Source organism: Calidris pugnax, unplaced genomic scaffold (assembly GCF_001431845.1).
Source record: "Calidris pugnax isolate Ruff unplaced genomic scaffold, ASM143184v1 scaffold24, whole genome shotgun sequence".
Classification (NCBI taxonomy): domain Eukaryota; kingdom Metazoa; phylum Chordata; class Aves; order Charadriiformes; family Scolopacidae; genus Calidris; species Calidris pugnax.
The window spans coordinates 5,219,540-5,238,556 of record NW_015090922.1 but is presented as its reverse complement, the minus strand read 5'-3'; the positions used below and the strand labels follow the sequence as shown (position 1 = coordinate 5,238,556).

At 37.7% G+C, this 19,017-nt stretch overlaps 1 protein-coding gene across 9 annotated transcripts in view; it reads right to left on the bottom strand.

Annotated features, from left to right (window-relative positions):
* ESRRG (estrogen-related receptor gamma) overlaps window positions 1-19,017 on the bottom strand; it is a 396,968-nt gene that overhangs the window by 146,655 nt on the left and 231,296 nt on the right. Inside the window, exon 1 of one of the 9 annotated variants that reach the window (XM_014950746.1) lies at window positions 356-455. The exons of the other annotated variants lie outside the window; for them this stretch is intronic. The gene's annotated coding sequence lies outside the window, so the exon portion shown is untranslated. Of the gene's footprint in view, window positions 1-355; window positions 456-19,017 lie in introns of those variants that run through there. 9 annotated transcript variants of the gene reach the window in all.

The following is a 19,017-nucleotide window of genomic DNA, read 5'->3' as shown; positions in this document are numbered from 1 at the left end:
GGGGGGGGGGGGCGGGGGGGGGAATCATGTAACTTCAGGGATGACATTTTGGATGGAACGTGGATAATTCACACTGACCCAGATACTTTAAAATAGTCTCCAGGATCTCAACTTTTGAAAACAAAACCTCTTCCGTCTGAGGAAGATACAGGACATAGAACCTTTTAATTTGAAAGATGACAAAATGGATTATTGGTTAGTTACACGTGCCACTAGGGTGATCCATTACCATGGACATTCTACTGCAAGTACACGATGTGGCGTTAATAGTAGCTAGAGCCTTATTGGCTTAAAAAAAAAACGTAAAAAGGGTTTTGCATGTGAATTGAAGTTAATAGGTTTGACATGGACTAACCTTAAAGAATCCAATCCACTCAAATCCCTTGAAGGCTGCAGCTGAATTTCATGCAAATCTGAGAGAAGTAGCCAGGCTGTTGGGATTTTAAGATGCTCTGTCCCTTTCTTCTGCAGATCTAAAACCAGGCAAAACAATGACACAAAACCCTCCCATGCTTTTAAGGATTCCTCTTAATATTATCCTGGTTTTATTCTTTGGTCCTGGAAAGTTTGACATTTAAAATTTGAAAGCAAGAAGAATCTGACATCAGGAAACATACCCAAATATGAAGCCAATCTTTTTTTTTAAAAAACACATATTAGGCTAATGCTTCACGCATTTTAAAAAAAAAATAATATGATCCAACACCACTATTATTAAAATGTTTACAATACAATGATGTAAATTAATTTCCTATTCTCAAATTTAGCACTTTTTTTTTTTATCTTTTCTAAAATTAATTCAGTTTTAGCAATAATCCACCACTGTCTAAACCATCTGGTGGTAATTTTGAAATTCAAGCAAGCACTTTAAAACAAACTATTTATTTTTTCAAGGCCACTATAACAGTACAAAATTCTGTTTGTTCAGCCTCAGTCAAAAAATCTGAAAATATTTAAGTGTCCTATGTATGTTTGTGCAGTTACAAAAACATATCTATTTGTTTGTATAACTATATATATATATATTCGCAGCTGTAAAATTATTTATTTGATGACTGGATTTAGTCTTCACCTGATAAACAGGAGGGGAAAGGGGAAAGAAAAAACATTTGTCAACTGCTTTTCCTCTTAAAGTACAGATGACTAGAAATGTAACTATAACCAAATCAAAACCACACAGTGTGTATAAAGCACTGACTATGCAAAGTAGTTATAAATTCTTGGTTAACAAAGGGCACAGAAAGCCCTTAAAGGAAATATTTTATTTCTGCTAAATTAATACCTAAAAGCATTACATTTCATCAGTTTCACTTAGGTTTAAAGTCCCCAAAGATTCTCCTCCTGAAACTGGCTATATTTTATGTGCAAACCAGGCTGAGAGCTATCTAAATCTAGATAAAACTCATTGGCTTGTAATCTTCACAATGATCTATACATCTAAATCTATATGCAAATCAAATGCTCTCATGCATTAACACATTCCAAAGCATCTAGGAGTAAGAGAGTGCTTTCTCCCTCTCGCAACCCCCCCCTTCCTTTACTCCTCTCCCCCTCTCTTTATTTACACTAGCTACCTAAATAATTCACACTGCCTTCTTTTCAGCCTGAACGTTCTTCTGTTGAAGCCTGCAATGAGCTATTGCAGTAACCAGATGGACACATGAATGCAGCAGGTGGGACAGATGGCAGACCGCCCTGTCTGACGCTGGCTGCCTCAGCTTGGACTGCCTTTTCCTTCCAGGTACATTATCATCAGTGTAGCAGAAAGCAGTATGCAGAGGGGGAAAAAAACCTTTACATACAGTACTATATGAATTAGTTAAATAAATGACCAGATGCTTATTTGCTTTTTAAACCAAAATGCAATTTACTTAGAGTGTATCAGAACCATTTCCTATTCTCTCTTAAAGGAGAAAAGTCCATTTCTATTTCTCAGCAAGCCCCCAAGTGGAGCGCATAAAACAAATTATGACCGAAACCTTATAAAGATCTTAAACTCATGACTTCACAAAAAATTTTTATTCAGCTTCAGTTTCCAAATACCTCTTCCCTTTCACAGGTAACAGTTTCATTTTTTCTGCGTGAATATGTATCTTCTGGTACAAATATGTATCTATGGTCACAGTTTTTAGATTAAGCCTTAACAGCTATTATACATACAGTTTCCATCTGTGTAGTATGTTCCTTGACTGAATTTCTTCCGCTTCCTATTTCAGGAGATACATAAAACTAATAGTTTATTACAAAAGATGTTATACTTCTAGGGAAAATGCAAACAAAAGCTAGGGTGGTAAGTCTTTCCTTCACTGCAAAAATTAACATTTTAATATGTTGCTTTCCTTTCTGGAACACTGGGCAAAACACAGTGAAGATGACAGTAAGAAAAAACTATAATATGCATTTGGAGCAAGAACACATGAAACTGAGAAAAAAATAAATCCGGCGACACATCTGGCAGAGTTTGACCGGCATCAGCACCACTCTGCCACAGAAGTTACTCTTTCTATACAAAACCTATTGCTGTCCAAATGAGCAGAAGTTATTAACTTCATAGCCTCTTCAAATCAGCAGGCGACCGATTCAGTGTACTAACTGAAATTACTGTTTCAAGGACAATTTTTAAAAATCTTAATGTAAAAAGGTATAAAATGCAAGTGGTCAGTTAGGTGCCCTATGCAATCCTATACTAACCAGATTCTTCTCTCCAATCTCTTCTCCCACCCCTTGTGATATGTCAACGACAGCAGCCTGTGCTGCTCCCTGGTTTGTCTGACTCCCTTTCACCGTGCTTTTTACTCTACCTTCTTTTCATCAAATGCACCTTCTCTGAACTGACATAGAGGAAACCACCCACCTCTCCCTCAAATGCTGGGTAGATTTCTGCAGATCTACAATAAAACAATCCATACTTCCTTTTTAGCCTGAAGTCAATACTTTTATTTTAAATTAAAAATACAAAATCACACACAAATTTAGTGCAACAATACAGAGTATGGTTGCACTTGCCATATTAAAAAGAATGTTGTGCCCTTTTCTGCAGCTTTCATAAATCACTCGTATTTGTAGTCATCAAAGCTCTTGAATAGGAACTAGCTATACATTTACACACTGCACACCACAGTAGCATGACAGGGGCCTCTATTACCACAACAGAAATACTAAATAATAACAGGGTAAATCATATGGAATTGATTTGCAATTACATTCAATTCATGAGTCAAAATATCTTTCATTTTTTTTTTTTTAAATCAGAACAAGCAATTACCTTCAACTAAGATGTTGAAGATAAAAGGTAAAAGTTAGGTTGAGACATGTTCTGTGTTGGATTCTGTTCCCTCTGAGCACAGTGGTATAACTGGGAAGAGAAACTGACCGTAAATAAACCTGTATGGGTAAAGAAGGACTGGTCCAAACTAGCACCTAAAGCCTGAAACAAACAGGAACCTGTCTCTTCAGAGATTTAAACACACTCAAATAATAATAAACATAATAATATAGCATCTAGTTTCATCTGATGCAGGGAGAAGACATAACAGTATTATCAAAAAGTTTATTCTTGTTTATTTCTGACCTGTCAGAAGCCAGGAATTACAGAAAACCTCAAGGGACAGACTGGGCATCATGGGATGCCCAGACTGATTTTGAGGCCAAAGAGGTTAAGCACTTCGGATAAACTTTGGATAAGCAGCACAACTTCTGTACACTTATGTGTCCTAACTGAAAATCCTCAACTTTAAGGTTTTACATAATAACCACTTGGCGGGGGGAACAAAACAAAACAAAAACAAAAACCAACATAAAACAGTGAAAGAATCCAGGGATCATACATGCAAATTGACAAAATTATGCTACAGATTTTGGTACCAGCAACTTCTAGAAATCCTGAACTATGCACTACCAGCTTCAGAAAAGCATTTCAAGTAATAGTAACTAGTTTACAACATCACTGAGAGACAGTAAAAGCTGTGCATTTTACAGTCAATTTACAAATGCTATCAAACAAGTCATGATTTCACTATGATGATAAAAGCTGTTTTCACAACAACAATATATGAACAGAACTCTGAACACGCAGGAACACCCTCTTTAAAAATAAACCTCAGAGCCATTGCCAGGTTGTCACAACAGGAACACACACGCTATTGCAGCAGCAACCATAGAACTAAACTTAGATTTTAAAAGTGCATTTCATTGGGAAGCTTATTTCGCTACTGACAAAAAGTTAATACAATGTAAAAATAAGAATTCCCAATCCTTCTGTTTTCATCAGCAAAACTCATGATTGAAACTGATCGTGTATATTCTCAGCATTGAAACTGTGTATTTAACTGTATATGGGGAAAAAACAGAGGAAGAAAGAATGAAGTAATTCATATTCTAAGGAAACAAGACTGATACTATGTTCTCTCTGGTTTGGACTTATTTTCACAGTTTAGTTATTATTTTAAAATAATTGCTTTTAATGGATTTATTAAGTCCATTAATTAATAAATTGATGTGACTATTCAAGGTATTTTAGCAAATAAATAAATTCTTGACTATTTTTTGCTCTCAAACCTATTCAATTTTCTTTAACTTAACATTTAAACTTTGTATGCAACCTTCCTGTTTGTGCAATGCTTGCCAGTGCTATATGGACACCATTAATACGCAAAGCCCTGATCATCTGAAGCCTAAGTTATCCCCTCAAAAATCAGACCTGTACCTCTAAAGACAAAATTGCATATGGACATTTTGACAGCACACGTGTCTGTGAAGACAGGATTTGGTCCCTACAAAAGCAGCTATTGTTCATAAAGGCATTTTAGGAAAAAAAATTTGCATGCCTAAATACCTATCTATAATCTGATAATTTGCATGGAGTTACTACTGATGAGAGAACACTAAACGACAGAAAATAAAACCTTCATTCTGTTCTTTGAGGAAAGTAATTGTCAATCCCAATCCCATGAGAGAATCATAGGAAAGAAGATATAATTACACTTAAACTTGACTTGATATAAATACCATGAAGTTGATTTTCAAAAGGATCAAATTTTCATTAGAACTCAGCAAACAGAAGATCTGATAGTTTTCCTAGGGCTGAGATTGTAGGATTTCTGACAACATTTCAGGAAAACCCCAACTGGGTTTTGTTTTTGTTTTGAGGCAGGAGGAGGGAGGGAGTGTTGAGTTTGGGTGTTTTGTATTTTGTTTGGAGTTTGTTTGTTTGTTTGTTTCAAATCGAACTACATATATGTGCAGATGTAGCTAGAGCGATACTAACCTCTTTTCAAAATCTGGTGCAGGAGTAATGGGAAAGAGAAAACCACAAAACAACCAAACAAGTAAAATTACACACAGTATTTAGGAAAAATTAAATCACCTTAAACGCATATTTAGTTAAAACATGAAAATTTCTCTTATCAGGTAATATACTGACAGAGGCAGGGAAATGGGAGTAGCTTCTAAACAATCCCAATATAAAACAACAAGTAAATTCTGATTCCATGGCAAATGTATCCCCCTAACTTTTAATGCAGTGCATAAGTGAGGGCAGAATTTGATGCTAAATGTAATGGATAAAATAAATACAAAGTTCCCAAATATGCAAACACCAAGGAAAGCAAAAGACGCCTTTTTAAAGGAAATGTGTACAGACTAGATAAGCAGACACTAAACCCTAAATTGTAAAAGTGTAATTTCAAAAAGACAGTACAATCTACCTGCTCCCCTATGTCAATGATCAAAAAAATTAAACACTGAATGCTGACATTCCATCCTCCCTTCCCTCTGCTGCAAAAACTGAAGCACTAACTTTGAACACCTTGACATTTGCCTCTGGTTTAACACTAACAGAGGTCTACTCTTAAAGGAGGAAAAAAGGTCTTTAGAAATCTCAAATACATAATAATTCTTGCACTTTCTTCTCTGAAGCTAAGCAGAGCCATTTACATAGTCCACTGAACACTGTTTAGTAAACACGACAAGAGTGCTTCTATCTTACTGCCCTTGTAAAACCAAGGCAGGGGTTCTGTTTTTAGTGCACACTCCAGTTCAGCGTTAATCCTGTTTTATGTTGTTCACACCTGCTGCTGACTAGCAGCCTGCTGATGGGCTGTGGTTTGTGCTGCTCTGAGACAATCCTCACCAGCTTCAACAAAAAAACAACCACTAAAGTGGAAACAAAACCCCAACTGCTATGCAAAAAGTGTAAAAGGGAAGAACTGACATGTATGCGTCAATTTTCCTTACTCTGGTACTTCTGACTGATCAAAATTTAACATTGGGTTTTAAGTGCACATGCTTATATTTAGTCCTCATGCCTAGATTTTCTAGGAGTTCTTCTCCAGAGAGCATATCTTGGGAGACAAATGTCATGGACGTAACCTTTATAAATATATGCTGTGTAACTCACCTTTTCCTTTGTGCCCAACAAAATAATAGGCTTTTCTCTAACAGAACTACTGAATCTTGATTTGAGAACCTCTACAGAAACAGGCTTTTACAGATTTTCCAAGAAACTTCCTTTAACATATTTTCACATAAATGCAAATGTTACTACTCAGAAACAGGTTTGTTTTTTTTTTTTTTAAAAAAAAAAAAAAAAAACACCAAAAAAACCCCAAAACTCGCATAACACTCATCTACACATTTAAACATAAAAAAAAAAAAAAAAAAAAGCCATCAAGTCAGATTTTCCCCCCATTTATCCCAGCGGTAAAACACACCTATGGCTTCATTTGTACAGAAGATTGAATGCTTTACCAGAGACAAAAAGGTGATCTGTGATTAAAGGAATGGGTCTGGAATTACATAGTGCTCATATCCAGAGAAAAGAAGAAAATCAAGGAAAGGAAAACCAATTACAACAGAAACCCTTTGTTTGGCAAACACATTGATGCAAATTGTGCATTAAGATCACATGCAACTTTAGCGACTCAGACTCAGATGTAGGCACTGCTATCTACAACAAAGTCTTGCACTACAGAAGTGCAAAATGGAGGGCAGGACACACTACTATCACACCTACTTTAAGGTACTCTTTATATGACTAGAATAACATAAAGCAGCATTAGGATATCTGGAAAGCAAACTGTCTGCGTCTCCTTTATCCTGTTATGCCCCCTTGGTCTATTTCCTTCTACAAAAGGGAAAGTAGAAAAATGCTTTCTGTCAATGAGCCAAGTTCCTATATTTCCTAAACACTATATGAACTTTTTCATAAATAAAACGTTGGGTGGAAGCCAGTCAAGGCAATTCTCCAACTATTAAAACTTATTCTGCATCTCATGGGGAAAGACGTGCTGAACGACTGTGACCATCCTTTGCGACTTTTTAATTCCGCATAGGAACACCAAGGTGTTCCTGCCTATATAGGAAGATAATATGCATCAAGGAGACATATGCGTTCCATGTTACAGCTTTTCGTTCAAAATTCATCAGCAGAAACAAACCAGGATGAATCAATCTTCAGCTAAATTCATCATTTCAACCTCTCTTGCAATTCAGATGTAAAATCAAGGAAAAAAGGGTCAGTCTCACTTTGTCTTACCATCTTCATCTGAAGGGATTTCTACCTCCTCTTCAGTCAACACAAGACCGAAGATACTGGCATAATGCCAACACTGCTTTTAAGCTCACACAGAAAATATTATGGGGTAATCTTAGTATTTCCTGGTCACACTCCCTTAGGCAACTCTATACTGGTGCAAATGTCACATCCTGGCAGTGAATCCTTGGACACAGGCTCCATTTCTTCATTGATTTCTTTTAAACTACTACCAAATCATTCATTTTTAAAATCAATTACAGAGACTGATCCAAAATCTACTAAAATGAATGGCATTCTTTCTGTTTAGCTTTGAATCAGGCCACCACCAGTAAAAGCAAAAGATTTCTTAAGACGGATGCAAGAGCTTGGCAGCAGGCTGTCCTTCATACCTTGAAAATCTCTGCTGACTTATCCAGCATCGGTACAAAAACCCCACAGTAATTTTGTCAAACAGCTGCATCTGCATTATTACTGTCCCAGCATTACCTAACGCACAAGTATCACACATTTTTAAAAAGTTAAGAAAAAAAGAAAGGGGGGGGTGGGGGGGTGGGGGGAGGAAGCCCCGCCCCAGTCATCCATCAAGTGTATATCCAGGCCACTGCTCCTAATATATGCCAAAGAGATATAAAAGACATAAAGACATAAAAAGCTTTCAAAAATAAAAGATCTTCAGAAGCTGCATTTTAATATTGCCAAGTGGATTTTTTGCCAGATTATAAATGCCAGGATACCGCATTTCAGAAGCAGTAGCAGCTCACATATTGCCTACTATTAGTGGCTGAAGTGTATGGCTGATTCCAGAGCTAGGCTATCCTCATCTACGGGCGACAATAAATAAATTATTTATTTATTTATTTTTAAAATTGGCATTCCCTACCAATCTTGCTACCTGCTGCCTTCAAGCGCTCTTTTCAAGTATGGCCTCCACAGAAAAAAAAAAGTTAAGACTACTTTATTTTGATTATAGTGCTTTCCCCAGGCAGGAATTTTTATTTCAGTTTGAATCTTTAAACCATTACATTTTCAGTGATGCATTTTTATATTTACAGTTGACATCTTCATAGCAGAATGAAACCTTTGAGCAACAGCTCTAAAGCATGAAGGTTGCCTGCAGTAAGTACTTAAATTATTTTACACCCAAATGGAGCCAGTTGTTTTTAGCTAAAATTTAATAAACCTTAAATCAATGACCTTTCTTTTACTGAAAGCCTGCACTTGGGAAAACTAACTTTCCCAAGGAACATGTTTTGGTGAGTAAATGCCAAACAAAGGGCTATTTAAATCAGAACATTTTCTCAATTTATTGCTTGTGAACATTCAGTTCCTAAATTCCCAACTGCTGCCTAATGTATAGAACCATGGTGCCTTGGTTTAATCACATACCATTGATTTCAGAATGTCACAGTGATCTCATTGACAGTAATCAATAATAATCCAAAATCAATCAAATCTGCTTTTGCACTATCATTCATCAAATTTGAATATCCCAAAATTAACTGTAGGCACGTGAAAGAAAAAGAACCTGGAAATAAAAATTTAAAAAAAGGTACAAGAATAAAAATTAGTAAACTTCAAGAAGATAATAGCGCATCCGAGCATGCTTCATACCTGCTGGGCTAAGTTAATGATGAATCATACCTTGCCTTCCCAGCAAAGGCTCCGAGATATATTCTTTTTCGAACACAAAAATACACAGCAACCGAAGGCAGAGGTCATACTAGTAAATGATCAAACATTATTTTATGAACAGTTGTGTTACGCGCTGAATTTCAAATATGTTGCCAACATACTACAAAATGCACTTCACAGAGCAAGAGAGGTTGAAATTACCGACTTTCTGTACCAAAAGCATTAATAGATGTAGCCACTTATCAGAAGAGCTGTTATTGTTGCCAAGGACTCCTCTCTCAACATATTCACCTGTAATTTTGTCAAGGTAATAAATCCTTCCATTCATTACAGCACACTCAAAAGCACCCTGCTATTTAATTTAAATGGAAAAAAGGCCCAAAGTGTCTAAAACATTTACTTTTGCTAATGTAAAAGTGCTGGCATTTTACTTCATTCCTGATAAGCCGGTGCCAGTGGATGTGATTATTCTTTTCTTATTCAAAGCATATCAGTACTTCGAAAGCACTCTCAATCTTATCAGGTGTATGAACAGCACAGTTACTGAAAACAGTTTGTACTGCTCCTCTCTCTTTCTGCCAGGCTATCAGATAAACCCAACTAACTAACTGTATTTACACACAATCAAACATAAGCTGTGTCTTCGGTATATTGCAGCTTGCTTCTGGCATGCTACAGGTTTTCTGCTTGACATGAGTTGTAACAAAAACACCAGCATTGAATTAGCTTTCGACAAAAATACAGTCACTCTATATCACATAACACAAAAGGGATGTGTGGAGAAAAGAAAAAAAGGGGGGTGAGGTGAAGAGGAGAAAAATTTGGTGACATAAGAATGATCACTTCCATCTAAATATTTCACAGGTACTACTTGGAAAAGAGCGTGGAAGCAGTAGGATTCAAATGCATTCAAATCATAGCTGACACAGGACTTAAGAGCAGAGAAATAATTTCTATTTGCCTTTTTGTTTATTTTATTCTCCTGTCCTCTAGGAACTGTCTCTGATTTGCAACAGACAAGAAAAACAAAGAAAGAAAGAAAGGAAAATGGTACAGTGTCTGAAGGCGTTTAAATGCCTTCACTGTTTTTGTCCGGAACAAGACCGTGATTTCTCATGATCCAACATTCATCTGGCATTAAAATTAAAAGACCCAACACAAAACCAAAAACCAACACTCCCCCCGAGACAAGCCTCTCAGCAGCTCTCCTAATTCAGTGTCTTGGATTTGCCGTGCTAACTACCGAGAAATAATAGAAAATCTACTACTTCAGAAGGGCCACGGCTTTGAAGATTTTGCTTACTGCACAGCCATAGGAAATACGTGCAGAATCTCCCTTCATTCTTCTCAAAGTGACAGCTACAACGTAGTATTTGAAGAGTTAAATTAACCTGGCTGCACGCACACTGGGTGCTTTCAGCTAGTGAAATGAAAAGTTCTGGAATGCCGGGAGAAATCCTGAGTTTCAGCTCTTCGGCTCTTGATTAATTACAGGCTTCTTTAGAAATTGAAGCTTCAGTCCTCGCATGGAGCGCTCCCTTCCCACCACCCCCATCCACTGACAGCCTTGTGCTGAATACCTCTGATGGAGCAGCAAAGGGCAGGCACGTGCCACCACCTGAGCCCATCTCGCGCTGGGGTCTGGGTTCCCGGCGCAGCACCAGCCATCCTCTAGATTTGTAGGAGAACAATGAGCTGAATTAAGCCAAGTGTGCAGTGCCGGGTAATTCAGCCGATTGTTGTTTCTCCATCTGTGACACCGCGGCCTGGTGATTGATGGGACAGGTGTCATTCATACTAATGTCAGCCGCCGACAGTGGCTGCTCAGCTCTTTAAATATCACCCAGCACCAACTGGGCCCCAGTCACCTCCCGCCAGAGGAGCCGCGGGGTACCCGTGAGCTTTACTCAGTTATGGAGAATCCGATTCTCACCCCTTTAACGCTCACGTAAAGACATGGCATTTCGTGCCACTTCGAAACATCTAATCTGTCCCACTACGTTAACGGCTGCTATGAGACATTGCTAGGGAATTCTTTCACTGCTGGAAAAGCAAATATAATTTAGTAGAGGAAATCTTGCATTCACGGAACATTAAACTACCACGGTGAAAATAAATAGACAAATAAGAATCCGCTTTTTACCGTAAGAATTTTACCGTTCTCCAAAGATAATTTTTCTAGCAGTCCATATGCATTTGCTTTTGGAAACACACTCTAAATTTGCTTGTTTTTAAGACATCCATGAGTTTTAGCTTTTATTTTCACTAGATGTTTTTTCTTTTTTTTTTTTTTTTAAAAAAAGGGTAAAATAATTAAGCTAAAGAAAACCTCACAGACTTTCTGAAAGTAATCCACCTGAAAACTATTTTGGCATTAGTACTTGTCAACTGAGCATATCTCAGTGAATCTAAGCAAGAAAATACTAACTTCAACATAAAAGGATACCGGCATTCATCCTCTGAAAAGACAGGAACCGAATCCTGCAGCAAATTTGAAAAAATAAAATAAAGAATATATAGAAAATTGCTTGATCCTTTCTCTCTCAGTTGCGTTTTCAATACATGAAGAATTATACAAACTGCCGGTAAGTGGTTATTCTAAGAGCACAGCTATCAGTACATAAAGGAGTATGATTTCACCATTTTGTTAACTATTGTTCTTTATTTATTATCCTGTCTTTTATTTCCTTAAAAATATTCACATGTAAGATTAAAAAAAAAAGTTTGTTCCAAAAATAACTCTAGAAACAAACCTAGAAATACAGAGAAAGGGAAAAAAAAGAACAATATAATAGATAAGGATGAACTGAATAAAACAAGCCACTTCCTCTTCTTCCCACCCATCCTGGCACCTTTATATGGGAAGGAATTTCAGAAATGCTCAGGAACAAGTTTGCACTACATTTTAGATAGACTTTTTTGAAAATTACTGTTGCCAGTATCTCTACATCTGCAGGACTTTAAATTGTTTAGTATCTAGCTGCTGGCAGGGGGGAGTGTGAGCTAGCTTATAATTTTTTATTTACATTTTTACTGTTTAAAAAAAGTTGTTTTTTTTTTTTCCTTTGTTTTTCTGCTTTTGTTTGTTTGGGCTTTTTCTGAGGCCATTCAAAACAAGCAACAGCAACTCCACATCATCTTCTCATTCTAACTTGCCAAAGCCATCAATCTCTGATCACACCTATTAGAATCTCGCTGTAGCCAACACTACATTTTGCGACAGCTTGACCAGTTGTTTAAGGGAAGAGTGTGTGGTGAAGCAAAGCTAAATCGACACATCTGTGATACTTCTGACACCCCCCAGCATGGCTAATATTAATTTGTTTTCTTTGGCTAGGTAAGTGCTGCCAAAACACATTACATATGGTATATAGTTCCAATCAAAATGATAAAAAGGAGATGTGCAGTTTTTTTCACTTAGAACAACATGAAAAGACACAGAGGAGTAAGAAACATCCATGCTAACCTACAGACTAATAGCCTAAAAAACCTCAAATCACTTTATCTTAAAGTTTGGTTTCAGAACACAACCCTTTACGAGAATCTGCCCTCCCACACAAAGACTGCAGCTCAGATCTGCAAAGAGGTCTTACTCAGAATAATACTCAGAATATAATTTTCAATACATGATAAAAGGATATATTTAGACTATTCTCACGTGCATAGAGGTAACTCATATTTCAGTAGGTTATCATATAAATAAATGTGCACAATTCTGCACGGGGATATTATAAATGGCTTGATGAGACCAAGGAAAAGGAACCTCTATTTCATACACCCTGATATACTATACTAACTTTCTGCAGTTTATGGAGACCCTTCCAATTTCATGTTTAATGTTCTGTGTTAGTATCATGAAAAATATGAAATTTATATTTCCAATAGTATTTTTTGTTTTGCCTTGTAAATTACTTTGATCTAACTCAAAAAATTCCATCTCGATTTTGTACAAATTCAGAATGGTGACCCACGGTAAGAATGAGACATTCAGCAGTGGAAAAACAGCATATGCTTGTCTTACACTCCGTAAAAGTACCTATAAGCGCTTTAACTTTCGTTAGGATGTTAATAGAGATTTTTCCTAGCAAGTCTAGGAAGCTGAAGCAAAAAAAAAAAAAAAAAATTCATGTCAATTTTTAAAGAAATGGGAAATGATGCTCTGATTAAAAAGCTATGCTCCTTAAAAGGGGAAAGACAATTAGAAATTAGACAAGATTCCCTTTAATGCAAATCTGCTATATTAAAGAATAGCAAAGAGGAAAACCCTTTTTTGTTTGAAGGGAATAAAAATTAACTGAAAAACATTACAAGCATTATACAAACAAACCAAAGAGATTTAAGGCTTCTGTAACACTGCAAATACATAAATTGTTTCACAAGACATATATGTCAAAAGGCAATGTTCTACTGTATCTATCGAAGTTACTCTCCAAACTGCTACTGAAAAGGCAGAACGGAATCCTTTAAAAATAACAATTAAGTAATACTATCTGAAATAGCAGTATATAATTCGATTTAATATTTTTCTTTATTCTCCCCATATTTTTACTTCTGAACAAGCAAACCCTAGCAAATAAACTACAGGATTTTTGGTGAGGACTAAAGACCATTAAAATGGAATATACATTTTATATTTTTGTCTGAAGACATCATGACTTATATTAATGACCATATGTAAGAGGCTTCTCCCCTAAAAATAATTCTATTCTTTAGGTGTAAACATAACGGTGTGTCCAAGGACACATGTAGCTGAAAAAACAGTTCTCTCATTGAAAGTCAAAACTTACAAGAATATAAATAAATATTAATCATGTGAATTACTTGGAAGAGAATTTTTTTTATAAAAATATACAGCATCTTTTAAAAGCAAAACTCTGAGTACAAATACAGAAATGCCAGATTACATGGAGAATCTGATATAAATCAGGTGCAAATGTTTTATCTACATTGCTGGCCAGTTCTCTTCTCATGGATAAGAAAAAAATAAGCACATAAAAGCAGCAGGTTTTTGACAAACTGCACAGAGGGAAGTTACACAGCTCTGCATATACTTACTGTATACACATCTGTGTGCATACACACAATAACAGATGTACGTTGCACAAACTGCATAAGGAATACACTACATACCTGGAACACACGCACATGCATAGATATATATATATATATGCATTCGAACTTGCTGTGCATAAACAGAGGATTTCCACATAAAATGCAAAGATATAAAAAATAAAACCACACATATACATGCTTCTACAGATATGACTGTATGCACATATGATTACCTAACTCAAGCCTAAAAGTAAATGAGGATACACAAAATGTAAAAGAACATGTAATAAGGGGAATGTCAAGCTGCTGCGACTGTTGGTGTCATCTCTGCACTATCAAACATACATATGAGTATGATTGGAGACAGAGAGGCTAAATATTTCACTGTCAGAGCATGTCGAGAAATGCAATTCATTTCTCTCTCATGTGCTTTAGGACAATGACAATTTAATACAAGGCCAGCGGATGTAAAAGAGATAAAAACTGAACAAACTGGCCTGGCATAATCACAGATTTCCTCTAGAGAGCTTGGTAGCGCGAGGCTCGTGCATTTGTAGCAGATCAACATTTTATTGTTTCTTCCCTCCATGAATTTGCCATGAAGACGAATTCATAGCAAAGCTTATCTTATAGACTGAGCCTTCTTTAAGCTTAAACACGAGCAAGAGTTCCTTCCATATTTTTTTCCTACTTATCCTATGCATTTCACTTATGCTAAACAAAAAATAATTACTTGAGATACTTCCTTGAAAGGTTTAAATAAGTATTTTTTCATTACTACTTACACTTCCACAGGGGTGCAAGCAAGCTCCCTGCAGGTCAAGGGCCAGTCCTTTAAAAACACTCCATAAAATGAATAATCATGTCACTTATAAATAATTCATATTTTTATACTGTAATTTTTCTATCATAATCTGCTCTGCAACATACAGAAATAAGAAATAGCAGCATAGCATATAGACTGACATATCTGTAAGAATAGACATATCATATTTTTTAGCTACTCTAAGCAAAGTAGGCTTCAAGTATTGTTAAATATTATCATAGACAAGTTACCTTCTGTATTTGATGAATAGCACCATGTATTTGAAATTAATTGCAAAAGTAGGGTTGGCTAATGAGGCGGCCCTTATCTTTTCTCAGCAGTGCAAGCACAAGTATTTTTCTGCTGGCTCAATATTTTTTAAATGCCCAAAGTGCTATTAACTAAGTTGAAATCTGATTAAAATATGAACGTTAAAATATTCACAACAGTTAATGCAGATACCAAAGGAAAAAAAAAAAAAAACCTAAGGAAATTCTTATCTCTTCTCTTATCGTTAAGCATGTGTTTTGAAAAATAATAATTAAATAAATTATTCCCTACAGATTATCCCAGTTGTTTTGCTTCCCATTAGCATCTTTGAAAACAGTTTGTTAAAACAATAGTTATTCTTTGTTATGGAACTACGGGGATAGTGCCCTTCCACCTGCCTTAGTTTAAAAAGAAATTTGTAGGAAATGTTAAAGCTTAAGGACTGTTAGGAAAAGGACAGCGTGCCTTAAGAAAAAATGGGGGGAAAAAAAAAAAGTACAGAAAAAATGATCAGCCATTCAAGAGAATTAATGGCTATCCACAAGGGCTTTGCTAATAACACGGGTTAATTACCGCTGCAACGCACCAGGTTCAGTAAATAAAAGAGCACAACCATAAACACATTAAAATGAGCAACCATCACTAAAAGAGGGGCAAGCCCCAGTAAATGAAAAGCTGTCAGACAGGCGTTTCAGCACAAACCTTTTATACTTTCTGCAGGATTTAAAAACTTGACAGTCTATCAAAACCTAAAAAGTAAAGACCTACGACCGAAAACAGAGAAGGAAGACTGGATCGAGGCCTGCCTGCTGTCCAAGGGGAGAACACGGGCAGAGTCTGTTCACTCACCCACACTTGGGGGCTGGCTTCACAAGACAGAGCTGCACGCCACTTTACACACTGGGTACACGTATGGATGCCTGGATACTTCTGACTTAACATTAACTTTGAGCTTTTTTTCTTAATGAGAACTCTAAATAGCTATCTAATAAGACAAATGCATGAGGTTAAAAGATCTCCATAGCCTAGAGAAATCACGGAATAGAATCAAGTGCTGCTACCCATTTCACAAAGGGGTGTTCTTCAGTCCACTCCCTTTACAAATGAAAGACACTTCTAAAATAAATTCTTTGGTAATTAGAAGCTATGCCAAAATGCTTTAAAGAAGAGTGAAACTGACATAAACTCACCTCCCGCAGGCATATGTATATATTTACCTGCTGATGCATGTGAGTGTACACACACACACACGCTTACATTCATCCGTACACAAACAGTACCCAGGCAGACTCGCACAGCAACTCCACAGACCGTTCCACATCACGAGGATGGGGAGAAAATATAAAATGTGTATACCAGCCATCACTGCACTTAAGTATTCACATGATGTGATGCATATGTCCACTTTTAAATGTTACAGCCATTCTATACATTTTTCATCATCTATGTATTTTATCTGTTGCACTGTAAGATGGAAATCTACGCACCCTGTAACAGCTTAATTTGTTTCATGTTTTAACGCTGTTGTACATTTTAAAATAGAGAAAGTAGGGAAACTGCTGAGGGTTCAAATTAATGAAATACAGTCAGCCACAAAGGGCAAATGTACACAGCGCACAGAAGCTTTCTGGAGTTACAAATCTCCTCAGTTTTCTATGTCTGGTATTCAGAGATCATGTTTAAATTTACTAAACTAGTCCCGGTGTTGTCGTGTCCCCTGCACTCCCCCCCTCCCCTTTTTTTGGAGTGTTTCAATTGCCTTTCCTTCTTCCAACAGCTGTGACAACTGTTAAAACAGTCAGTAAAATTAAGTCCGCTCTATAATCCTTTAGTCAACGTTACATTTTAATCAGAGGTTGAGGGAGATTTCACGTTAGGAACGCACTGATTCATTTAGAATGATTAAACTGACACATATGTCAAAATGAGCAGATATATTTATTGCATCTGTTAGCTTATTAACTATTAGTAATTATTAGTGTTATTGTTATTGCTGAAAAAGCAAAAAGCCAAGGTTGCAGCTGGCTCTAAGTTATTGCATTCTTTAACATGCTCTGCCTTAAAATCAAAGCATACCTAGTGATGGTCAGGCAGATGTCTACGCACTCCCAAAACGTTCGGACAATTTTTAGCTCCAATCTTCTCTGCCCTCATCCATAACATAAGAACTGCAGAAACTGCTATATTTATTTTGTGTGTCCATACGCTTGTATGTGCATAGGCATGTGACAATATATATTCAAAACGCAATTACTATGAATATTAATAATGTGTAAAACTCTGGGGCTTATTAATTGAGACAGAGAGCAGATATGTTTCTGAACGTTAGTTATTTCTCTGTGTCCACTCAATCACACGTGCCTCAAACCGTACGCTCGGACAGTATATTGGGACTGTTTTAAGATGACTTTTAATTGAGCCAAAGAAGAAGAAAAAAATTAGTTTGAATCTTGCACCAGAGCCAAAAAGACATGTGCCCCGATTTCATTTAAATGCATCTACTCTAAGAGGCTTATCTAAACTAATCATTCAAATTAGCTGTAAGAAGGTAAATTCAGGGGGGGGGGGGGGGAACGACGCCGACACGGACATCCACCAAAAAAACCCCAACCCCAACTTACCATCTTTTTATGTATTTTCTAAAAAACACGTCACTGTTAGTACAAGCTGTGGAAACTGCATTCTTACGTTTATGAAGCTATCTTAACACTACACAGCAGCTCACAGTGCGCTGACCTATAAACCACATCTGAGAGGGCATCCCTACCTCTGTTTATTTTCTTTTATTTATCCTGGAACATTACAGTGGGTTTCCCTGCCTCCCCTTCCCAAACTGTGTCCCTGCGAGCCAGGCTATTTGTCACTTCCCCTATTATTTCACCAATACGCAATCACCGCAATTCACTTTTCATCTCTGGCTTAATTACAAATAGCAATGCAATATGCAGACAGTAAGGACAGCTAGTGGGCATCTACCTATAATACACTGTCACCTCGCAGCACAGCCTTTCCACAGCCCGCGTCTAGGGCGATGCTGGCTATTAGCTGGGTTTTTTTTTTTCTTTGGCGTTACTGTCACCCTGAGCGCAATGGGAAGGCACAGCTACGTAAGTGCCTGGACATAAAGAAAAATGAGTCGGTGACAGCTCCCGTGATATACTAATATTTAATCCCGGCTGTGGGCTCAAATCAAGTTCAGGAGCCACTCGTCGGGGCCCCAGACCGCCCGGGGTTTGTTGGGGCGCCACGCTTTCTTGCCGGAGACACCACGCCAGGTAGCTCCTGAGTGCCAGCCAAGAACTGCGCCTCGCTGAAAAAGTATTTTAGTGCTTTTTGGAGGGGAAGGAAAAAAGGAAAAAAAAAGAAAAAAAATAAAAATAAAGCAAGCAAGAGCAGAGGGCCACGCCGCGCGGCACGGCACCCTGGGAAAGTACCAAACAAGCCCTCCGGTGGCTCAACTGTGCCCGTCCGGAGCGGCGCCCCGCGGCAGGCCGGCCGGCCGCCACCTCAGGGCAGGGCGGCCGTTACCCTGAGGGAGCTCGCGGCCGTTACCCTGAGGCAGCGCGCGGCCGGCCGCTCCCAACCGTCGCCCCAGCAGTGAGGGGGCTCCCTTCCGCCCGCCGCCGCCGCCTCACAGCCGGAGGGAGCCGGCAGGGCAGCCGGCGCACCTGTCAGACTGCGAGCGCCGGGGCAGGCGGCGCGGGGGCCGGGAGCGCTCGCCCGC